Source organism: Cervus elaphus, chromosome X (genome assembly GCF_910594005.1).
Source record: "Cervus elaphus chromosome X, mCerEla1.1, whole genome shotgun sequence".
NCBI lineage: Eukaryota > Metazoa > Chordata > Mammalia > Artiodactyla > Cervidae > Cervus > Cervus elaphus.
In genome coordinates this window covers 173032069-173057733 of record NC_057848.1, presented here as the reverse complement: position 1 = coordinate 173057733, position 25665 = coordinate 173032069, and the positions used below count along the sequence as shown (strand labels likewise).

General features: G+C 45.5%; 1 long non-coding RNA gene across 1 annotated transcript; it reads right to left on the bottom strand.

Annotated features, from left to right (window-relative positions):
* Positions 1-497: 497 nt before the first annotated feature.
* On the bottom strand, positions 498-25249 carry LOC122690808. Its single transcript, XR_006340110.1, has 3 exons — positions 25110-25249; positions 7170-8542; positions 498-2683 (listed from the first exon to the last, which is right to left on the bottom strand). It is a non-coding gene; the product is annotated as an uncharacterized LOC122690808 (long non-coding RNA).
* Between the last annotated feature and the right edge of the window lie 416 nt (positions 25250-25665).

Sequence of the window (25665 nt, the reverse complement as noted above, 5' to 3'; positions counted from 1 at the left end):
GGGGCAATTACCGATAAAGCAGCTGTGAACACTCATACATGGATCTTTGTGTGAACATAAATTTCTTTTCTCTGAGACCAGAGCCCCAGAGAGCAGTTGGTGGGTTTCAGAGTATTTGCACGTGTCACGGTTTTTGATGGATCATCAGTGCTGACCTGGAGGTGTTTGGACTTCACCTAACAGGAACAGAAAGTGTTACATGCTTTTGGGCAGATAGGATGTGACCACAGTATCGTTCTATGGAGAATAATCATCTCACGCAGTGTGGAGACTTAAATTGGATGCCAGTCTGAGCCACGGCTATAATCGTTAACTTGAAGGATGAAGGGCAGGAACCGGAAGAGGGTCAGTGGGAGTGGAGAAGAGAAACCGATCCAAGGTTAATTCCACACTGGAATAAGATACCGTTGTAAAAATACGACCCATGGACTTTAACCCCCCAGAGGATATTTGAGGAGAAATAAAAACAACAAAGCAAAGCAGAAAGGAAACTCGTTGTGCTTACATTTATTTTTAATTCACGTATTCATATAACGTTAAAAAACATTTCCTATAAACAAAACTCTGGCTTAAAGAATAGCCGAGGGAAAAAAATCTCCACCTCATTTTTTTCCTGTCTGCACCCTCTGTGTACCGCTTTTAATAAAATGAAACATGATGTGCCTCTGTGGGTAAATGATGATTTTTTTCCCCTAATATATTCTGATTCAGACTATTTTCAGAGAGCCTGATCTGAAAATGGCTCCCATATCTATAAAAAGCACATGTATTTTGAGAAATAAAAGATGAGAAACAAGAAGGAAAAATATACTTTAAAAAAAAAAAAAACACTGCAGCCTGTCTGGTTATAACTGGAGCCAAGAATTTGATGTCTTGAGAAAATAATTCTCTGCAACAGTTTTAGAAAAGGTAGAACCCAGATGAAAATAAGCCTCTAGCAAATGGAGCCTGGACAAGAATCCATCCCCCACTCCCCCTCAAAAAAAAAATACTAATTAAAAATATGTATTATCTCACTTGCACATGTTATTTTTGGTACCTTGAAGACAAACGACTATTGAATCTTTTCAAAGAACTGTCCCATGCTTCTCATAGCTCCCTATCTCTTTGTGGTTTCTTATTAAAGAGGTAAAATTGGGGGTCAGGGCTGGGAGTTTGTTTTGTTTTCCTGGTAAAGTTGTTTTTCCTGACAAATTCTTCAAGGTGGAGAGCAAACCCATCATTCTGTTTTCCAAATTTGGTTGGTCAGGAAAGCCAGTTTCACTACAGAAGAAAAATCAAGCGAGGAGACCGAAAACCTACAAAGGTCCAGTTGGGTTCCATTTGGATGAGCTGGAGGGTTGCACCATTGTTGAAAGCTGGTCATATGAAACCCTAGTCAGAGAGACTTGGGACTCGAGAAGCTGGGTATGGCGTTCTCTGTATTCATCTGTTTCTGCAGTTAGTTCATTCTCCAGCCTGCGCCAGGGTTCTTCTATGCAGGGGACATAGGGTTTCTGTTCCAAGGCTGTCTTTAATGAGGCGTTAGGCCTTGCTTCAGGTCGTGGTGCGTGAATGCATTCTAAGTCGCTTCAGTCGTGTCCGACTTTTTGCGACCCCATGGACTGTAGCCCACCAGGCTCCTCTGTTCAGGGGATTCTCCAGGCAAGGATACTGGAGCGGGTTGCCTTGCCCTCCTCCAGGGGATCTTCCTGACCCAGGGATCAAACCTGGGACTCCTGCATTGCAAGCAGATTCTTCACCATCTGAGCCACCAGGGAAACCCTCATGTCGTGGAGCTACCCCCCAAGCCCCCAAAGCGCCTTCTCCTGAGGACATATCAGAAGCATCTCAGACACTCTGAAGCAGACAGGTGGGGTTTTTCTATCATATTTACAGACGCCAACATGCTCCTTCCACAGCCTCCAGGGGTGGAGAGGTTTTATGGAATCAGTCATACGTTGGACTTTTTTAGCCTGCAGATCCCAAATTTCCCAGGTTCTCTTCCATATCAGTGAGGCCATTATGGAATCACAGCACACATACAGGTGTGTTCTGTATCTAATGACCAGTTCCTTGAATAGGTGTTGAAGTCCTCAACTATATATAACTTCTAGCCAAGCAAAGGAGAAAAGTGTAATTCCAAGCTTACGAACGATTGCATGCATAACAGCTTTTAAATCTGTTATTCCTTTAAGAAGGAAAGTGAAGGTCACTCAGTCATGTCTGACTCTGCAACCCCACGGACTGTACAGTCCCTGGAATTCTCCAGGCCAGAATACTGGAGTGGGTAGCCTTTCCCTTCTCCATGGGATCTTCCCAACCCGGGGATCATCGAACCCAGGTCTCCCACATTGCAGTCAGATTTTTTACCAGCTGAGCCACAAAGGAAGCCCTTTAAGAAGGAAGTGCCTTTAAAACCACTCTTGTGTGCAAAAGCACGTCACGTGCATGGTTCTCAAAACTTGCTGTGTTTGTTCTTCTTAAACCTTAAAATTATTTTCCTCCACGTAGATCACATCCATTCGTTTGTGGGAAAATTGGTATTTTTACCAAGCACACTCTCAAACGTCGATAAATGCAAGTGATGGAAACACATGTTCCATGCAGCCAGACCCAAGACGACCCCCAGGGGTGTTGACCAGCTGAATTCATGCCCTTGCGGACTCCACTTCCACACTCGGTGAGGACCCTCAAGCAGCATCTGGCAAGGCAAACAGAGGGGCCAAATTGCCAATCAAGTGAGGTTGCTCCCTGGGAACCACACCCCAAGCCTTCAGATCATTGCAGCCCTGGCCAAAAAACTGACCGCAGCCTCCTGAAAGAGACAGAGCCAGAATCACCTAGTTTTAATACATAACTCTCAAATTCCTGATGCATAGAAACCTGGGGAGGTAAGAAATTATGAGAGATAGACAATCAGTGTTAATTGTTCAGTGGTGTCCGACCCTTTGCGACCCCAAGGACTGTAGCCCGCCAGGCTCCTCTGTTCATGGGATTCTCCAGGCAAGAGTACTGGAGTGGGTGGCCATGCCCTTCTCCAGGGGATCTTCCCAACTCAGGGGTCGAACCCGGGTCTCCTGCATTGCAGGCAGATTCTTTACCAGCTGAGCCGCCTGGAAGATAAGAAACTATTACTATTGTTTTAAGTCACTGCATTCTAGGCGTGCTCTATTACATAGCCGTAGTAGGTGGAACACACACATATAAACATATCAAACACAGATTACCCAGAAAAAGTTCAGCTCCAACAGATAAAATGTTTTTTTAAAGTGTCAGCCCTTCTGGCAGAGTATTCAGTGAACCAGATAAAAAAAATTTTTTTTTTTAACTGATGGTCTTTATAGTGTCAAAAATGAAACAAAGATACTGTGCACGTTAGTTAGCTTTTTTCTTCTTAGAACCACTGTACCTTTTCCTTCAAAGTTCCTATTTCTAATTGTATTCTGATGAAAGGAGCAGAGTTGGTCTGTGTTCCTCTCCGAAATTTCCCATAACTGGCTAGATAACGGTTGCCCGCAATCCTTGTGAGTTTTGAAATTATGTGATATGTAATTTAGTTGACAAAAAAAATATTAATCAAGTCGAATCCGTGTAGAGCGTGATTTAAATTTTTCCATGAGAGAGAGCTTAATTGAGTTGAGAGAAAGTATTGAGATAAAATTTAAAATGCTCTCTCAAATATTTGCACTGAAGAAGGATTAAAGTCATGTTTTTTCTTTACTCTGTGCATGTAAAGGACTGGATATTCTTAAAGCTACATTACAAATAAAACTACTGCATATGCGAAGCCTGATGGATTTTTAAGAAACAAATTATTTGTATGTAAAGAGAGTCCTCTGAACCAGACTTGGTGTATTTTGCGACAGATGTCCAATCTTGCCAGAAAATTCTTATCAGGTTACCAATCTCTCTCGTAGCCAAATGTATCAAATTATATTCATGGAACCAAATACATGAATGCTCACAGATAGGTGAAGTAACTCAGTTCTCGAAATTACATGAGCCCATCCAATATTAGAAGGCCTCTAAAGAGAACACAGCCTGTTATGTGCAAGAAAATTTAGAACAGAAATTAAGAAGATCCGCTGTAGCAGGGGGTTTCCCAGTGACAGAAAAATGCCTTCTGTACTCTGGGTAATGACCCCGCATGCAGAATACTTTGAGTCTTTTCTTTATCCAGACATTTTTTTCCTACCCACAGATACCACCTTCTCATCCCAAAGTCCACTCTCTAATTTCACAAGGAGATAGCCTGTAACAATTAAGGAAGGACACCTTGGTTCTGTGACTCTCTTGCTGTCTTGTGGTTTGGGTTTTTATTTTCACCCTTTATGTCAGGGGATAAATAAGTGGCACAGATTGGCTTTTTTCTTTGTTTGTCTGATGTTTAGCGGGCCCTTTCTCTGAGCAGAGAGCTGATCTAAGCATTAGAGTGCTGTTGGTCATTTAATCCCCGGTAACCAGGGTGAGATGCGCTCCACTGGCGACTCAGAGGTAAAGAATCTTTCCTGCAACGCAAGAGACCCGGATTCGATCCCTAGGTTGGGAAGATCCCCTGGAGGAGGACACGGCAATCCACCCCGGTGTTCTTGCCTTGGAGAACCCCATGGACAGAGGAACCTGGTGGGCTATACAGTCCATGGGGTCGCAAAGAGTCGGACACGACCAAAGCGCCTAAGTAGCAACAGCAGCAGCAACCAGTGTGGGCCATTCCCATTTCCCAGTAAGAACCTCCAGCCTCAGGGAGACTGAAGAATCCTGCCCAGCTCATAAGAGGAGTCAGTCCAAGAGAGGACAAGGATTTGAACCTGGGAAGTGCAATATAAACCACAGCCTCAGACACCCACAGCCCACTACTGGTCACTTGAACCATGAGATACAGCCACCACGGGCATCTGTTCTCAGGGGTTTGAAAACAAGCCACTTGATCATCTGTCCCAGGGTCATGAAATAGTAGAATTCCCAGGAGACTGGGGACTCTTGGGTGCAGGTGGTTTATGCCTTATGCTGATTTCAAAGTATAACAAAACTTAACAAAAGTAGCTCCAAAATCACTGCAGATGGTGACTGCAGCCATGAAATTCAAAGATGCTTACTCCTTGGAAGAAAAGTTGTCGCCAACCTAGACAGTGTATTAAAAAGTAGAGATATTACTTTGCCAACAAAGGTCCGTCTATTCAAGGCTATGGTCTTCCCAGTGGTCATGTATGGATGTGAGATTTGGACCATAAAGAAGTCTGAGTGCGGAAGAATGTATGCTTTTGAACTGTGGTGTTGGAGAAGACTCTTGAGAGTCGCTTGGACTGCAAGGAGATGCAACCAGTCCATCCTAAGGGAAGTCAGTCCAGGGCGTTCATTGGAACGACTGATGCTGAAGCTGAAGCTCCAATCCTTTGGCCACCTGATGCAAAGAGCTGACTCATTTGAAAAGGCCCTCATGCTGGGAAAGATTGAAGTCAGGAGAAGAAAGGGACAGCAGAGGACGAGATGGTTGGATGGCATCTCCGACTCAATGGACATGAGTTTGAACAAACTCTGGGAGTTGGTGATGGACAGGGAGGCCTGGTGTGCTGCAGTCCATGGGGTTGCAAAGAGTCGGACACGACTGAGCAACTGAACTGAACTGAACTTAACAAAGGTATCAGTGCTACTGCTACATATGCTCAATGTGTGTATATATATATGTGTGTGTGTGTGTGTTTATATGTATAAATATGTATATGTTTATATGTATTTATTTGTGTATAAATACATCCAAAGGGGTTTTCTCAGTTTAAAAGACTAACTGAAAACTCAAGTACTTGTCTAATTCGGGTACAGAAGCGATTCTAAAAGCAGAGTGCCTTTCTTTTCCGATTTCCCTTTTTTAGAACTTCTTTTTAATTGGAGGATAATCGCTTTACGGTGTGGTGTTGGCCTCTGCCACACCGCAGCATGAATCAGCTACAAGCGTACATGTGTCCCCTCCCTCTCGAACCCCCCGTCCGCATCCCGCCCCTCTAGATGGTCACAGAGTACCCAGTCGAGCTCCCTGTGTTACACAGCCACTAGGCTATGCTTGGAGAAAAGGGCTAGGCTGCTATGGGTCAATGTCAGATTTCAGGCAGCATCAAAACAAAGTTCACTGTTCTAGTCTCACCTGTTCCAGCGTTCTGTATAACATCGTACACATTCTCCGTCAGTTTTAAGATGAGACACATGCAGTGGGCAGTTCGCAATGAGAATCAGTTTCTGAAACACGTTTGTCTAGGCAAATTGAGAGCAAATATGCGACTGGGGAAAACTTAGCTATTTGGACATTGGAGAGTGAGATTACCTTCTATTGGCGATCTGTCTATGGGAAGCCTACCTAGGTGTTAACCGATAAACAGTTGGTTCAATTCCTTCGTGCTGGGGACTCAGCAAACTGTTACTGGGCAGATTTATAAAGACTCACCGAACAGGGAAAAGAATTAGAATGAACGTAAGGGGTTAGGGCTTCTCTGGTGGCTCAGTGGTAAAGAACCCTCTTGCCGATGCAGGAGATGGGGGTTCAATCCCTGGGTGGGAAAGATACCACTTCCAGGGATTAAAGAAGGGAATGGCAACCCACTGCACTCTTCTTGCCTGGGAAATCCCATGGACAGAGGACCCTGGTGGGCTACAGTCCATGGGGTTACAGAACTGGGCATGACTTAGTGACTAAATACGACCACCGCCAAGGGGGAAATGATCACAGGGGAACTGTCAAATTATTAAAATGTTGCCTCCCTGAAGGTACCTGAGTGGGATCACAACGTCTAAGCACAACACAGGTGAATTCTGTAGCTGCTTTCCACAGTCAAGCACCTTAGGAAGAGAAGAAGAAGAATGGTGATAATGTTAAATCAAAAAATATCATCTTTGGTTTACGTACGTTCCTGAAAAACGTTATTTTCTGAGAAAACATCCCTGGATAAAACTTAACTACAGTGTAGCACTGCAGTTGTTGATTGACATCTCTCCGTGAGGTTTTTTTTTTTTCCTGAGATATCCACCACGTATCTGAAAATTTAATTTAAAATCTTTTTTTAAAAAAGTAATTGCAGAGTCTCTAAAGAGCATTGATGCAGTTATCTCATTTTGCAAACAATGAATCTGAAGGTTAAACAAATGGACTAAATTATCCACGATCCTACCTTTAAGGACTAAATTACCCACGATCCTACCTTTAATTTTTTTCCCTTTGTCATCCAGCAAACACACTGTAAGCCAGGAGTTGAGCTTTGCAGCCGTGATGCTGACCCTGGATTCCCTGCCCCCAAATCCCTGTTAGTTGATAGCAAAGCTCATAATATTAGATGTCCAGATCTTCTGACTTCTAGCAGATGGCCCAGAAGAAGCATCAAGGTACTTAAGTCCACTAGAGTGGGTGAACAGTCTGTCAACGGAGAGCCTGTCTTGCTTAATTCTTGATAGCAATTTGTACACCCAGAGCCGTATCCCCAACGGCTGTCGTTACAGAAGCCTAAAGGAATCTGGCAGGCATGGGGAAGTCCAGTCATTTCAGAAATGCTAACAGCGCGTTCTGGAAAAAAATAACACCCGTGCCTCATTTCCTTCAAACAGATAGCGCTTGGCGGAGAAGAGTGAATTCTTAAGAATAGGGTCGTTGTGGTGGTTTGGTTGCTCAGCCCTGTCCAAGTCTTTGTGACCCCACGGACTGCAGCACGCCAGGCTTCCCTGTCCAGGAAATTTCCCAGGGAAGAATACTGGAGTGGGTTGCCATTTGCTTCTCCAAGGGGTCTTCCCGACCCAGGGATCGAACCCACGTCTCCTACATTGGCAGGCAGACTCTTGACTGCTGACCCACTAGCAAAGACCAGGGTATCATCTCCGTAAAGATTTGAATGAGCCAAGAACCTCGCGTTAGGAGGTTTCTGTTGCAGCCCTGTGTCAGTCCTCAGGCGCTTCTCTCATCCTTTTTGACACTGCCCTTGGGGAAGAAAGGGGGAAGTGAGGTTCGCAGAGGAAAGGTCAAAAATGGCCAGTATTTGGAGAGATATACAGCTGTCCAAAAACAGGCACATAAGCACTCTTGCTAAAAACACAGGGATCATGGGCGGAACTCAGGATGTCAACAGATGCGAAGTCCAACACTCACAGGAGGGAAAACCCGCACGGAAGCCCGATCAGATGATGTTGCTGACCTCTTCATGCTAGCGGCTTACAGACGAGAAAAACCGGAGCCACACAGGAACGCAGAAAGCGGAGAGTAAGAGATAACAGCTAGTGCGTTCACGCTGCATAGCAACTAGTGCGTTCACATATTCCAACCAAGATTCAGAGCATCACTACTCCTTGTCAGTACGAAGGCGATCAGGAAGACACCAGCAGACATGAGGCGCTCATAGATAACCCTCGGGATGGTTCAGGGACGCACTGACTCTGTGTGATGCTGAGGCATTAATAGTTGCTCTTCTTCAGCAGAACTCCCTGTTTAATTGTCGACAGTTGTTTCTTTGCCGTCCCCTCTCTGCGTGTCTGTGTTGCTGTGACGCTTTCAGCTTGTAAACCCCTGGTGTGCAGAGATCAGCAGCATCTATGAATGGAAGCAAATGTCGGGAGTGAAGAAAAATAGCAGGTGGGTGGGAAAAACAAATTAAGCATCCTGGGGACAGGGAGGGGAGAAGACGGAAGCTTCTCTACGCTGAAAACGGCCAAGAAAGGAATTTATGATTAGAAAAGTCGCATCAGGGAATCTACTCAGAACAGAGATGCAAAGAGTTAAAAACTGGTTCAAGCAAAGGCAGGTTGAAGGGCTCCAACCTGTATCACACTGGACTCCTGATAAAAGAGAATGAGGTTGAAAATGGCAAAGAAAGCATTCCACAGCCCAGATCATTGCTGCATCATCAAGGATTCTCTTCATTGTTCAGCAAATGACCTCAACTAAGCAAAGGGGAATTTTGTAAGCTTGAGGCTCCGTGTGTGTGTGCATACTCAGTTGGTTCAATCATGTCCGATTCTTCGACCCCATGGACCGTATCCCGCCAGGCTCCTCTGTCCATGGGATTCTCCAGGCATGAATACTGGGGTGGGTTGCCATGCCCTCCTCCAGGGCATCTTCCCGACCCAGGGATCAAACCCGTGTCTCTCGTGCTTCTGTATGGCAGGCAGATTCTTTGCTACTTGAGCTGGATACGCCCCATGTATCTCTCTGCTCTTTCCTAAATGACCAACCTTCACATAACGCGTAAGAATTTGCCAAACTTTCTTCACTTAAGGTATCTCACTGAATCCTCCCAGCAGCCTTGTGGGGGTGGGTATCATTCAATGTACCTCTCACCTGAGAAAACTCTCCATCCCACAGCTAGAGAAAAATGACGGCAGGGTAGGCGCCATGGATTTATAAACATGTCCACAAATTCTGTGGTATCTCCCCCTTCAGAAGTGGAGCTGGGTTCCCCTTCCCTCGAGGGTGTGACGTAACCAGTAGGTTAAGGGTGAAGCCAAGGTTTCTGGCTTTTCAAGCCTCAGTCATGTGAGGCTTCAGTCTTGGACCCCTCCCTCCAGGGAAGTCGACTGCCATGTTGCAAAGATACCTGGGTGGTCCACCAGGCAGGAACACTTGATGAGGTTCAGGCTTTCAGCCAGATGTCAGAGCAGAGAGGCCTCCTACGAAAAGTTGTGCAAAGGAGCCATCCTCAGAGCAGATCCTCCAGCCTCAGTAAGGCACCGGATGCCTCCAGCTGCGGCTGACATCCCAACTACAGTCTCAGAAACGAGCCTGTGTCCCAACCACAGCTGAAGTTAAAGTGAACGGCACTCAGTCATGTGTCTGACTCTTTGGGATCCCATGGACTATACAGTCCATGGCATCCTCCAGGCCACAGTCCTGGAGTGGGTAGCCTTTCCCTTCTCCAGGGTTAGTTGCCCCCAAATTCCTGCCCCTGAAAATGATGAGATAGTAAACATTTGTTGTTTTAAGCTGCTAGGGAGCTATTTGTTCTGCACCAGCATCAGGTAACTGATACACCAGGAAGGAAATTCAGATGCCTTGACCCCCAAAGCCAGTGCCCCTTTATTTCACAACACTACTTTTTCTACCACTTTTTATGAAACATCAGAATGTTCTCGCCCAACTGACCTCCATTTTCCTGGCAGTTCGGTCTTTGCTAACTATGACACATTTTTCTGTGGCCATTTAGTTTTTGTGTTCTTAAAAAACTGGTTTCCCCTTCTGTATTATAAGGGCCATGAGAATAGGGGATAGACCTGTTTGAGTGTTCACCACAATCCCAAATGTAGATCAATTCACCCAATTCAGTCTTTGGTCAGTACTAAGTACTCAGGAAAGAATGTGCCTGCAATGCAGGAGACCCTGGTTCGATTCCTGAGTTGGGAAGATGCCCTGGAGAAGGGAAAGGCTACCCACTCCAGTATTCTTCAGCTTCCCTTGTGGCTCAGCTGGTAAAGAATCTGCCTGCAACGCAAGAGACCTGGGTTCGATCTCTGGGTCGGGAAGATGCCCCTGGAGAAAGGAAAGGCTACCCACTCCAGTATTCTGGCCTGGAGAATTCCACAGACTGTATAGTCCATGGGGGTCACAAAGAGTCAGAAACGACTGAGCAAAGTCGACTTTCACTTTACTTCAAAAATTCTTGGATGAATCAATGACCAAAACACACATGATACAACTAGCCTGTCATTGGGACTTTGTTTTCATTTTATGCTGAACCAAAAGGGAATAAGTTCTAAGAAGGAAGAGAGGATTCTGTTGGAGTTATGGTTGTATTGATTTGACCTCGCCAGAAGAAGCTTGTTTTATTCTGATAAAGAAAATGCCTTGAAGAGCAGAATATATTACAGCTTTTCAACAACATACAAAAATCTCCAGGGCATACAAAAATCTAAGAATATTTTCCTAATCAAAAAGATCTTTCCTTAAAGGATGAATGGGGAAAAAGAAAAAAAGGATCTTTCTTGTTTGTTCCTCCATTAGTCCTTTCGCTTCCCGTCCCAGGCCGACTGGAGGTTTTCGGCAGCAAGCCCTCAGACAGGAGTGGCCAGGCCAGCCGCTGACCTCACCCTACCCTGCAGAGGGGGCCAGGAGGCCTCGGTTACAGACAGCGTTTTTCTGGGCAAGTTATTTGTTCACACACGAACCATAAATCAACATGTAGTACTAAGTCATGATCGATGGTTTTTGACTTTGTGGGAAATGGCCTAACCACCCAGATTCTATTTCACAGCCAGGAAAAAAAAAAAGAAAAAAAGCAATAATAATAATGTGTGAAAGAAAATAAAATGTAGGAAACATCTTTGAGACATGACTGAAATGCTTAAAAACCAGGAACAAATAATGTTCCTACAGCAGGGCTGTAGCTTTGATCAAAGACCAGACATTTTTATAGTAACCGCCAAGACGGGATGCGACAGACTGCACATGTATGTGTTTAATCCAGTCCTCACCCCTCCCTTCAGCATCTTATCCTCTCTTCCAGTGCCCGCTAGGACTCTCAGCAGAGACGCAGACATTCTGTGCTAACATAGCAGCTGCTCCCCAGTGTGGATAAGTGGCCAGGGTGACAGAATTGAAGTTTCAGTTCAGTTTTTGTTTTATTCACTGATTTAATATTAAACAGTCTTTAGTTATTTAATATTATTAATTTTAATAGTATTCTATTTAATATTATATTAAATTTAAATAATGTTAAATTAATATTACCGACTAGCTCAGTCGGTAAAGAATTTGCCTGCAATACAGGAAGTCCACGTTCAATCCCTGGGTCGGGAAGATCTCCTGGAGGAGGGCATGGCAACCCACTCCAGTATTCTTGCCTGGAGAATCCACATGGACAGAGGAACCTGGCAGGTTACACTCCATCATAGGATCTCAAGAGTTGGACACGACTGAGCGACTTAACACTTCCACTTTCATATCTGCTAAAATGGACCATTCCTACTCCTGGGTCTTGGACGGAGGAGCCTGGTAGGCTACAGTCCATGGAGTCGCAAAAAGTTGGACATGACTGAGCGACTTCACTTTCTTTTACTTTCCTACTTCTGGGTAAACACATACCCAACAAAAGCATGCACATATTTTCACCAAAAGACAGGCACTCTAGTAGGTTAAGCAGCACAATTTCAAAGTTCCCTCGAACTGGGAACACCAGAAATCCCATCGATGTGAAGTGGGAAAATGGGGTTATATTATACCACAGAATACTACACAGCGGCGAAAACAAACAACATCTGTGTCTCACATCGTGAGTCCTCCAGACACAAAACAACATAGCTCATTCCTAACGGTGCCTTTTACGTCATTCAATGTATAGAAAGTACAGAGGTGAGCACAGTTCATTTATGCTGTTCAAAGAAGTGGAGACGGGTAGTCACAGAAAGGGACGGGGGTGGGAGAGAGTTCCAGGGTGCCAGGAACGTTCTTTTCTTGATCTGTGTGCTGATCAGATCAGGTGTAAAAAGTCAGCAAGCTATATACCCTGAAGATACATACATATACATACTTTTCTGTATGTATTCTCCAAAATACCTCTTATCCATCCTCAAAGTGCAGCTCAAAACTTGCTACTTTGATAAACCATGAAAGTATCCTACTGTGATCTCTCATTTTCTCATCATTTTCTTTTTAAAGCTATATTTTTTTCAGACACACATGTCTCAATGTATCAATCAGAATGTAAGCATCCCACTGCTTAAATCTCCCTCAGTTTTGGCACAGTACTAGTCACAAAATGGGGCTTCCTTGATATCTCCATTGGTAAAGAATCTGCCTGCAGTGCAGGAGACCAAGGTTCAATTCCTGGGTCAGGAAGATCCACTGGAGAAGGGATAGGCTATCCACTCCAGTATTCATGGGCGTCTCTGGTGGCTGAACCTGCAATGCAGGAGACCTGGGTTTGATCCCTGGGGGAGAAGGGAAAGACTACCCACTCCAGTATTCTTGGGCTTCCCTTGTTGCTCAGCTGGGAAAGAATCCACCTGCAGTGCAGGAGACCTGGGTTCAATCCTTGGGTTGGGAAGATCCCCTGGAGAAAGGGAAAGGCTACCCACTCCAGTATTCTGGCCTGGAGAATTCCACGGACTGTATAGTCCATGGCATCGCAAATAGTCAGACATGACTGAGCAACTTTCACAAGAGGACAAGAGTCACAAAATAACATATGTATTTCATAAACTCTTTGAGCGGAACACATCTCTCCTGCCCTTACTTAAAATTGCTTAAATGGCAAAGACCAGGTATTATCTCATATTTTCTACGAATTTTTCAAACAGCTGAGTTCAGTTAAGCGCACATTTCCTCGCACATATAAAAACGGAAAACATTGCAACAGAAAAGACTCGGGAATTTTCCATCCAGGCAGCTGTTGCTACACGGCGCCTGTGCTGAAACGTTCTCTTCCTGGCAGTCCATCCCACAGCCCCACACAAGAGAGATGATTTCATTCTGCTGCAGTCCCATAACTGTCCTGGGCAAAGGCATGAGAAATAATCGAGGAAAAAGAAAAAGACTCCTCCCCACCCCCCCATCAAATGTGATACGCATGAAAACACTTACAAGGTGCTAGATCCACAATTTAGAAGATTTGTGGTAACGCCTATTTGCCCGTTTCCAGATGACAGCGACTAATTCGTGTGCTTATTCTTTCATAAATTACCAGGATGGAGGATGAGAAAAATGTGAATTCCTGGATGATTCCTAAATTAGAGCAGTCATTTATGAGACCTCACTGTGAGCACCAAAAAAAATTGATGCTTTTGAACTGTGATGCTGGAGAAGACTCTTGAGAGTCCCTTGGAAAGCATGGAGATCAGACCAGTCCACTCTAAAGGAAATCAACCCTGAATATCCATTGGAAGGACTCATGCTAAAGCTGAAGCACCAATGCTCTGGCCACTTAATCCAAAGAGCCGGCTCTTTGGAAAAGACCTTGATGCTGGTGAAGATGGAAGGCAAAATGAGAAGGGGGGCGACAGAGGATGAGATGGTTAGATGGCATCGCTGACTCAATGGACGCGAGTTTGAGCAAACTCCAGAAGATAGCGGAGGCCAGAGGAGCTTGGTGTGCTGCAGTCCACGGGGTCACCAAGAGTCAGACACAGCTTAGCGACTTAACAACACCGTGACCTGAGGACAGACTAGGGTGGATTTTCATTGACCGAGTCTGCCAGTTACGTGGCATCCGTGAAGACCTCTTTCCTTCAAGACCTGTTCCTCACTTCTGCTTTTCCTTCTTGCCAAGTAACTGCCACAGACCAGGGTTGGCCTCTCACCGTGTTCTCCCATTGACTTGGTTTCATAAGTTCTGCAGAAAAGAAGGGCAAAGAATCCGTGGCTTGCAGAATCGAGGAAAAAAAAAAAAAGAGTCAGGAGATTGAGGATTTCCTCAGCACTTGACCTCCGCGTCTAAATAAACAGTTGCCGATGATTAATCTCCGCGTGCCGCCGACAGCTCCATGGGGGGAAGCTGGGTGCCATTGGACGGGGGCGCAGTCTGACATTTTTACACACGTCCAGAAGGAAAACAGAGCAGGATGTCAAGCGTGTGTATTCCCCAAAACGACTCTTCTCAGACCTCCTCAGAGCCATGAGGACTCCATAAGGAAAGTCAAGTCCACCGCAAACAAGAACCAGCCCAGCTCCTGCTCTCTGGGGAGGTCCCTGGGTGTCAGGCTGACCTGTGACGCTTCACTGGGTAGCAGCTACAAAATTCTTTACTCTTGGATGAAAGAACTTCCCAGAAAGAGTCATATTCGTCATCTCTCTTCTAAGGAGTGGATTAAAAGCAAAAACTTAGTCACACAGACACTCCCTTCTTCCCTCTCTCTCTCTGTCTCTCTCTGGACCATTTTATTTTTTTAATCAAAATAAATTTTTTTCACTTTTCTTTTAATATAAACAGGAGGAAGAAAAACCACATTGGTCATACCATTCTTTTCAAAACAAAACTGCCCTCAATACTCGTTTCTCCGAGCTCCATAAACAATATTTCTTTGAGGTGGTAGATTGTCATACTTTATATGCCATTATTTATCATTTATGTCTCTGTCCTTTACAAAATGATGCAAGCTGCAGCCCTCAATATAATGTGAAGCTATGACTTCCCTGGTGGCTCAGATGGTAAAGCGTCTGCCTACAATGTGGGAAACCCAGATTCAATCCCTGGGTCAGGAAGATCTCCTGGAGAAGGAAATGGCAACCCACTCCAGTTATTCTTGCCTGGAAAATCCCATGAATGGAGGAGCCTGGTAGGCTACAGTCCATGGGGTCGCAAAGAGTCGGACACAACTGAGCGACTTCACTTTCCTTTTCACTTTCCTTGCTATAAAGATAGAATGTATTTGGACCAGGTACTTCCCTTTAAGCAAAGGCCCAGTCTCACTCAGTTTCAGAACTCTTTTCAGCTCAGCAGTTCCACTTCTTGTATTTACCCCAGAAAACTGAATGCCTATGTCCACACAAAAACCCATGAATGACTGTTCCTGGCGGCTAAAACGTTCAAATGTCCATCAGCTGAACAAAATGTGTCGTATCAGCCCAATGCAACATTATTCAGCTGTAAAAAAGTAATCAGGTAGTGGACTGCTTGGTGGTCTAGTAGTTGGGAACCTGCCTGCCTATGTGGGGGACACAGGTTCAAGTCCTAGTCCGGGATGATCCCACATGCTGTGAAGCAACCGGGTTCTTGAGCTACAAATACTGAAGCCTGTGTGCTCTAGAGCCCGTGGCCTGCAATCAAAGAAGCCACCACAATGAGAAGCCTGGACACCCCAAAGAAGAGTAGCCCCCACTCTTCAAAACTAGAGAAAGCCTGAGTGCAGTGACTTCTGCCCGGCAAAGCTGGAGACGTGACCATCACTGCACTTTGCCACATTCACAGTGAAACAGGCCCTGGGACTCTGCAGGTCAGAGCTGCCCTCCAGGGCTGCCTTCTCAACAAGACCTTCTCTGCCACCTCTGTGACATCTTACCTTTTCTCCTCTGCCATCTCTTGCCTTCCCCTCTTCCATCTTTCTCCACAGCACTCAGCTCAGCTCAGTTCAGTCGTTCAGTCGTGTCCGACTCTTTGCGACACCATGGACTACAGCACGCCAGGCCTCCCTCTCCATCACCAACTCACAGAGTTTACTCAAACTCATGTCCATTGAGTCGGTGATGCCATCCAACCATCTCATCCTCTCTCATCCCCTTCTCCTCCTGCCCTCAATCTTTCCCAGCATCAGGGTCTTTTCCAATGAGTCAGCTCTTCGCATCAGGTGGCCAAAGTATTGGAGCTTCAGCTTCAGCATCAGTCCTTCCAATGAACATTCAGGACTGATTTCCTTTAGGATGGACTAGTTGGAGTCCCTTGCAGTCCAAGGGACTCTCAAAAGTCTTCTCCAACACCACAGTTCAAAAGCATCAATTCTTCAGCGTTCAGCTTTCTTTACAGTCCAACTCTCACATCCATATATGACTACTGGAAAAACCACAGCTTTGACTAGATGGACCTTCGCACTCAGGGCTCATGAACTAGTACACCTTTGCAGTTTGGAGCTATAACCCCATTGGACCATGCATTTCCTCAAAATAGAGAGTGTCCACTTTGGCCACTATGCAGTCTTCTGCCTTGCTGCACTTGTCCAATAAATAGTAGGCGTTGCTGTACTTCTCCAATAAATAGTAGGCGAAGGAAAGAATGAATGAGAGTTTGATTAACAGATTAGAAATTATTAGCAAGTTCTGTTTTCAGAAGGTTAAGTTCTGTTATAAAACCCTCACCTATAGCGTAAGTGTGTATATCAGGTGTTTTTATCATTCCATGAGGGTTACACAGTGGGCATCAGTTACACTTATTTAGTTACAAGGAACAGAGATGCCTTCTCCAACAAACTTCCACACTCAAGGGAGCTTGCTGGGGAAGTCCAGGAGTAAGTATGTGCTATGAGTGCTAAGTCACATCAGTCATATCTGACTCTTCGAGACCCTGGGGACTGCAACCCACCAAGCTCCTCTCTCCTTGGGATTCTCCAGGCAAGAATACTAAAGTGGGTTGCCATGCCCTTCTCCAGGGGATCTTCCGGAGCCAGGGATCAAACCTGTGTTTCTTAAGGGTTCTTTCCCACTAGCGTCACTTGGGAAACCCAGCAGTTAAGTCTAGAGAGAGGCAAGGCTGGAATCTGGGCTCACGAACTCAACAGAACCAGGAGCTGGATTTTCTGTGCGGTTCTCAGCTCTGCCCAACCAGCCTGGGCGTGGGTCTCACTTTCACGCCAGACCTCCGTCTTGGGCTCCCGTGGGTGCCAGGCATTCAAGACACTTCCTCATTCAGGTCCAAGAGCGAACAATCTTTTCAGGCAGCATCCCTTGTTCATGTGTAGTTCAGAAATCTTCCAACTATATACAGCATGTGGGTCCCGCCTGGCCCACTGCTTGCTGTGTAAATAAAGCTTTATTGGAACATGGACACTCATTCACACGTTGTCCATGGCTGCTTTCACCCCAAAATGGCAAACCATTGCCCAGAGCCCTTGCATCCCATTGACTCTGTCATACAGCCATCCCTGGATCACTGGGACTGATCCCAGCTGATCCCGGGACCAGCAACCATAGAAGGAGCTTCGACCAGGATCCAGCCCACCCACATGTCAGACGAGAAAACAGTGGAGGGTTAAATTCCTCAATAGGAAATCAGAGTTCTGTCAGGGAAAGAAGTGGGGAATCCCAACTGGAAAAACCACAAATATCCAGGATATAGTGTGTGCTGGGGAGCCTGGTGGGCTACCGTCTATGGGGTCGCAGAGTCGGACACGACTGAAGTGACTTAGCAGCAGCAGCAGCAGCAGCAAGGATTTAAAATGTCTAAGCCCTAAGTGCAGTTTTAAACAGAGAATAAAATTTTACTTCTCTAAAATCATTTCTTACCAAAAATCGTCAGTCGGTTCAGTCGTGTCCGACTCTTTGTGACCCCACGGACTACAGCATGCCAGGTTTCCCTGTCCATCACCAACTCATGGAGCTTGCTCAAACTCATGTCCAGTGAGTCAGTGACTCCATCCAACCATCTCATCCTCTGTCGTCCCCTTCTCCTCCTGCCCTCAATCTTTCCCAGCATCAGGGTCTTTTCCAATGAGTCAGTTCTTCCCATCAGGTGGCCAAAGGATTGGAGTCTAGCTTCAACATCAGTCCTGCCAGTGAACACTCAGGACTGATTTCCTTTAGGATGGACTGGTTGGGTTTCCTTGCAGTCCAAGGGACTCTCAAGAGTCTTCTCCAACACCACAGTTCAAAAGCATCAATTCTGTGGTGCTCAGCTTTCTTTATAGTCCAACTCTCACATCCATACATGACTATTGGAAAAACCATAGCTTTGACTAGATGGACCTTTGTTGGCAAAGTGATGTCTCTGTTTTTTAATATGCTGTCTAGGTTGGTCATAGCTTTCCTTCCAAAAAGAGCAAGCATCTTTTAATTTCATGGCTGCAGTCACCATCTGCAGTGATTCTGGAGCCCAGAAAAATAAAGTCAGCCACTGTTTCCACTGTTTCTCCATCTATTTGCCATGAAGTGATGGGACCAGATGCCATGATCTTAGTTTTCTGAATGTTGAGTTTTAAGCCAGCTTTTTCACTTTTCTCTTTCACTTTCTTCTTCACTTTCTGCCATAAGGGTGGTGTCATCTGCATATCTGAGGTTATTGATATTTCTCCCAGCAATCTCGATTCCATCTTGTGCTTCCTCCAGCCTGGCATTTCACATTATGTACTCTGCATGTAAGTTAAATAAACAGGGTGACAATTTACAACCTTGGCATACTCCTTTCCAGATTTGGAACCAGTCCATTTTTCCATGTCCTGTTCTAACTGTTGCTTCTTGACCTACATACAGATTTTTTAGGAGGCAGGTAAGGTGGCCTGGTATTCCCATCTCTTGAAGAATGTTCCACAGTTTGTTGTGATCCACACAGTCAGAGGTTTTGGCATAGTCACTAAAGCAGAAGTAGATATTTTTCTGGAACTCTCTTACTTTTTCGATGATCCAGCAGATGTTGGTAGTCTGATCTCTGGTTCCTCTGCCTTTTCTAAATCCAGCTTGACCATCTGGAAGTTCTTGGTTCACGTACTGTTGAAGCCTGGCTTGGAGAATTTTGTGCATTACTTTGCTAGCGTGTGATATGAGTGCAATTATGCAGTAGTTTGAACATTCTTTGGCATTGCCCTTCTTTGGGACTGGAATGAAAACTGGCCTCTTCCAGTCCTGTGGCCACTGCTGAGATTTCCAGATTTGCTGGCCTATTGAGTGCAGCACAGTCACCGCATCATCTTGAAGTAGCTTAGTTTCCTTAATTGTTAAGAGCAATGAAAAAATTTTAAATCTTAATCATGGTGGTAGTTACATGACTGTTAATTGGTCAAAATTTGTAGAACTGTAGCCAAGATTGTCCATGGGATTGCAAAGCATCGGATACAGCTGAGCCACGCACTTTCTTTTTCAGCCAAGATTGTAGAATTTATGTAAAGGTCTAGAGAACAAATGTATTTGCCTTTGCAGACCAAGACCGTAGCAAGTACTCAGGTCTGCCATTGCCGCACGAAAGTAGCCATTGACAATATGTCAATGAGTAGGAGTGGCTGTGTTCCAATAAAACTTTATTCACAAAACAATCTGTGGGCCAGTTTGGACCCACAGCCTGTATACAGTTTGAAGATTTCTGAACTGAACTGCACACTTAAGAAAGAGTGAATTTTACTGCATGCAAATTATACCTTGATAAAGCAAACAAGAAAAAGATAAAGCAGAAAAAAAAATGTACTCTGGGCAGGGAAAAAAAAAACCTGAAGTCCGTCCAGCTTACTTAAAATGAGATTTTATCAGGAGGAGAGAGGTATTTGTATTGTTGGAAGAAGGACTTGCTAAGGCTATTTGTACAACAATAGTTGGCCAGAAGGGTTACAAAAAGTTAAGCAGGGAATTTTCAACTTGACTTTTGAAGATTATCTTACACACTCACTTGAAAAATTCACCAGGACATCTGCTCCTTTACCTCTGTCCTCAACAGAGTCACCGGCAGCTGGCTGTTCCCCAAGTCAGCAATCCAGAACTGAGCTCTTTTCATTTGGTTTTATTTAGCAGGACGACTTTAAGACCCAATGTCTTGTACTTCTTGTTTTTCACCATTTGCTTCTTTTATGGCAACGCCATCTTTATCAGACAGAGACTGTAAATAAGATCTGATGGTTTCATCCCCTTCCCTAAGTAATGGCAGAAACATCTCTGAGGATGTTTCAGCCCACCAGAATTGAAAGAAAAATCAAACTGTTGGGATGCAGAAAGGGAACTCTTTTGAGATAAAAGAAAAAAATAAATGTTTTTAAAGCAGGAGAGTTTAAAATGAGGTCTCATCAGCTAGCATTCTAACACCCAAGTGTGATGTAGGCAGGGTGATGTGAGGGTGTTACCGCACTGTGGAAATGCGGGTTGTCTGAGAGTCGTACAGTCAGATTTCAGCTTCTGGATTTTTTCTTTAACATGTAAAATAGACAACAGCGTTCCTCTCTGAGCAGGAGAGATGCACTTTTCAATCAAAGGTAGCTGATGTGCAGATGAGCTGGAATTTTCCATGAAGATGTTCATTCCTCCCCACAAGCATCAGGCCCTCAGAGGATGCTCCGTGAAGGGGCAGATGGCATGCCAGGCAGGGGACGAATAAGACGTGAGCGGCCTTCCAGCAGCTGAGAGCCCAATTAGGAAGACAGATGAAAACACAAATATTTAAGAAAGCATGTCGTGTTATAACAGAGTCTCTAAATACTTTTAACAACTCCAGGCCAATTTAATTTACGCGAGGTGCCGTTCAACATGCAAGCACTGTGATTTCCCTTTGAACCAATACTACTAAGAAAATATGATCAAAAGAGTCATGCAAGAGAAAAAAAAAATTGTCACGCCTAATTCATTTTCCCCCTCTCCTAAGCCTGGTGCTATCACAGACAGTGGTGCAGAATTTTCGTTCTTTAAAAAAAAAAATAAAAGCCAATTTAAAAAAAATGTTTATTGTTGCTTGATTGGTTTGTGCTTCTTTTGTTGTGTTTTTGGTTTCCGAAAGTAACAAGGTTCATTTGACCAAGAGAGATGAGGAGTAACATAAAGAGAACGTGGACGATCAGAGTTAATTTTAGTCACAATCCTGGTCTCAGTAACCGCCGGAACACTGTAGACACAGAATTTCGATATGGTTGTAGCAACCGAGCGAGGAAGGTGGAATTAAGTTGAAAACACCCGGTCACTTTTTCCATTGAGTCATTTTGTAGAATGAGACATAAATATCCCCAACAATCTTTGCCCTGGACATAAGATGGATAAGTCTGAGGAATAGCTCCTACAGTTGATTAGACTCACTGCAGGACCTGAGACCCTGTATGAGGGACTCTCAGATGGCAAGGATACCTCAGAAGGGTCACAAAGGGTTCTTGTGTGTGCAGGTTCCCAGCAACCACTCCCCGGACAGTTTGATGCCGAGGACTGACATGGGGCCGGGAATATATTCATTCATCCAGCAGACTGCATGGTACCCTCCTGTGGGGCTTTCCTGGGGGCTCAGAAGGTAGAGAGTCTGCCTGCCAATGCAGGAGACGTGGGCTCGATCCCTGGGTTGGGAAGAGCCGCTGGAGGAGGAAATGGCAACCCACGCCAGGATTCTTGGGCATCCCTTGTGGCTCAGCTGGTAAAGATTGGGTCGGGAAGATCCCCTGGAGGAGGAAATGGCAACCCACTCCAGGATTCTTGCCTGGAGAATCCCACAGACGGAGGAGCCTGGCAGGCTAACAGTCCATGGGGTCGCAAAGAGTCAGACACGACTGAACACATACACCCCTCACATAGACAACCAGGGACCAGGAGCTCTGGCTATATGTGTTTGCAATAGTCCAGGTGACACTTCACCCAGAGGTTCCCAGACCTCACCACCATTGACTCTTCAGGGCTCCCTTGACCAACCAAGAAGACTTCAGAAGGGACCTGCGTCTGACACGATGCTGGCAAGAAAAGTACAGTCTGTGGTCTAATCTACTTTATAACCATTCCCAGTGAGCCAATCAGAGTTTTTTCAGAGAGGGTGCATTTGCAGTTACATTTCATGAATTCCATGAATGCCTTTCCGTGAATTGTCACAGAGATGTTCATTTCCTAAAACGACCGCTAATCCCCCCTTCATCTGAAGTCCCCAGTTTCCCCAGGTCAGCAGAATACACCGTATCTGTGTTTCTTTTTCTTGGCAAAAAAAAAAAAAAAATAGACTCTCAGCCAGCCAGCCTGAGAAATGTACCAGGCCCCTTGCAACTGCAGTCATGGATTTGTGTTTTGACAAATGGAACAATCTCAGACCCAAATGCCTAGAAAGAAATAGGGCTCACAAGTCGCATGCATGCCTGCTAAGTCGCTTCAGTTGTGTCTGACTCTTTACAACTCGGTCTGTGGACTGTAGCCCGCCAGGGTCCTCTCTCCATGGGATTTCCCAGGCAAGAATACTGGAGTGGGTTTCCATTCCCTTCTCCAAGGGATCTTCCAGACCCAGGGACCGAACCCGTATCACTTTATTCTCCTGCAGTAGCAGGTGGGTTCTTTACCCTTAGCACCACCTGGGACACCCACATACAGTCACATAACCATGTTATTTGTTGAGTGCATTATGTGAAACACTGTTCTGAAGCAAGCCATTAATGGAGCATGGTCTGTTTAACTTTTGTAATGACAGCTCTGTATTCACCGTTTCTCTCCAAGTAAACAACACCAGGGTGCCTCAGTAGTCCATCTGAATAGGAGACTTTCCTCTTGTCTCCATCTAGTCCAAGGGTTGTCCAACTACACTCTGGTGTCTCTTTCTGTAAAATAATAATAATGTTTAATTGGAACCCAGACATACCCATTTTCATTTAGGTATTCTCTGTGGTTGCATCCCGGCTACAACACAGCAGAGTTAAATCGTTGCCACAGGGCCCTACGGCCCTCAAAACTTAAAATAGTTACAGTCAGGTCCTTTGCGGAGAAAGCTTGCCAAACCCTGATCTTGACGCCAGAGACCCCCAGAGTTAGAACTCAGCCTGATAGATGAAAATGCTAGATGCTGACAATGAAGCTGTACAAGTCTGTGCAAAGAACTGCTCTGCGTAAAAGCAGGAGAAGAGATCACACGGGAAAGATCTACAGATTTTAGTGTATTTGGGGTTCAGTCGATAAGTCGTGTCTGACTCTTTGTGACCCCGTGGACTGCAGCACACCAGGCTTCCCTGTCCTTCACTGTCTCCTAGTTTTCGAAAACTCACGTCCATTGAGTCAGTGATGCCATCCAACCATCTCATCCTCTGTCATCCCTTTCTCCTCTTGCCCTCAATCTTTCCCAGCATCAGGGTCAACTCTTCACATCTGGTGGCCAAAGTATTGGAGTTTCAACATCAGTCTTTCCAATGAATATTCAGGGTTGATTTCCTTTAGGATGGACTGGTTGGATCTCCTTGCAGTCCAAGGGACTCTCAGGAGTCTTCTCCAGCACCACCGTTTGAAAGCATCAATTCTTTGGTGCTCAGCCTTCTTTATGGTCCAGCTCTCACAGCCATACATGACCACTGGAAAAACCATCAGTCCTTCCAAGATTTAAAACATCTTTAAATTTACAAGAACAATAAGGGAAAACATTACCAAAAAAAAAAACCCCAAAGGGATTAATGTGCCCCATATCTAAAGAACTGTCCCAAATCTGTGGGAAAGGCAGCTGACAGTTCAACAGAACAAACCAAAAAAGGAGCAGAGGAAAATGGCCATTTTACAGGAGACAGAGCTGAGAAAGAAGGAAAAGATGTTCAACCTAACTAGTGACTAGCGAAATTAAAAATATAATGAAATCCAGGTTTCAGCTTGGGGGATAAAAATTGAGTGACACAGTGAGTTCTATCCACTTCATGATGATATGTGAAAGAAGTGTCCTTGAGTCCTGATCAATTAGGGTGGGGTGGGGTGGGATCGATTCTGAAGGTCACTTGGCAACATCTCTTAAGAGTAAACACAAGGCCCTTTGACCCCTGATGGCTTAGACAGTAAAGAATCTGCCTGCCATGCAGAAGACCCGGGTTCGATCCCTGGGTCGGGAAGATCCCCTGGAGGAAGGCAGCCCACTCTCTCTTGCCTGGAGAATGCCTTGGACAGTGGAGCCTGGCAGGCTGTGATCCATGGGGTCGCAAAGAGTCAGACACGACTAAAGCGACTTAGCAAGGCACCCGCCACTTGTTGCTCCCGAAGGTGCCAGTGAGGACCAAGTCAGGCCCCCTGGGCCGGATGGAATCCTCCCCGTCGGCACAGCTAACGACCTAAGCCTGGGACACGCTGGCCTCCTTGTCCACTGCTGGGTAGGGCCAGCGGCTCTGGTGAGAGGGCAGACAGCTGCCTCGGAAGGGAAGCAGAGGCGGCGGATGAGCCATGTCCGTGACAACCGGGGGCTTCAAATCCTCGATTCCAGCTGCTGCGGAGACCAGCTGAGCACCCCCGTCCTGACTTACTTACCTGACCAGATGGTCTCTGTCTCCAGTGCAATTTGGAATGACGTTTCTGTTGCATTCACAGACGTGAACATCCTGTGTTCACTTCTACACAGCCCTCTGCAGACAAGAGCAGGAACACGTAGGAGAATAAACACATATGATTCTCAACATTGGGTGGAAAAGCGTTCCATCTTTGTCATCATCGGAGGAGTACAAATTCCTTTAAAATGGGAGAATTTGCCTTCTTTGTAGTCCAACTCTCACATCCATACCTGACTACTGGAAAAACCATAGCTTTGGCTAGACGGACCTTTGTCAGCAAAGTCGCGTCTCTGCTTTTTAATATGCTGTCTGGGTTGGTCATAGCTTTTCTTCCAAGGAGCAAGCGTCTTTTCATTTCATGGCTGCAGTCACCATCTGCAGTGATTTTGGAGCCCAGGAAAATAAAGTCTGTCACTGTCTCCATTGTCTCCCCATCTCTTTGCCGTGGGGAAGGATTAAACATCCCCACCCAGCTGAACTTGGGTCTGGCCAGGTGACACGTCTCCCCCACGAAGATGACAAATGTAACACATCAGGAGGAGACTTGAGGGCAAGGCTGTCATTTTCCCCCCACCCTCCTCATCTCCACCTACCTCGGTCCTCACGTGACTACAGCAGCAGGGGCCTCGGGCCAGCTTGCAGTGACATGTTGCAAGAATGAGAGAAATGCTGCGTTGTGAGTCCCTGGGGTCGTCGGTGACTGCACCATCTCGCAAGCTCCCCTCACGGATACGGCGGCAACCCAGGGAAAGATGCCACGGAGGATCTTTGGAAAGAAAAGGAAGCTTGCACAGGCTCCCTGGATTGCACAACACACGTTAACTCTTTTGACCCGCTGTTCTGTTCTCTGGCTATTTTTACACACTGTCATTATTCTTCGTGATATTTCACTAACTTAGTGAGAGGTCCTCTGGCTTTTCTGAGCCTGATTAACAGGCGAGTGAGGGGAACGTCTTGGCTGCCTCAGAAGGATTAATATTTCTAGCACAGCTCACGCTCTGTACTAAATGACACTGCTATCAACATCAAGCACAAAGAAGGCCACGTTTCTGTAACACATTACCCAGCTCTTGCATCCCTCGGCGACCCACTCCCAGCCCCAGGCTCAGAAGTAGAAGAGAAGGCAGTGAGAAGCAGCTCCAAGTAATT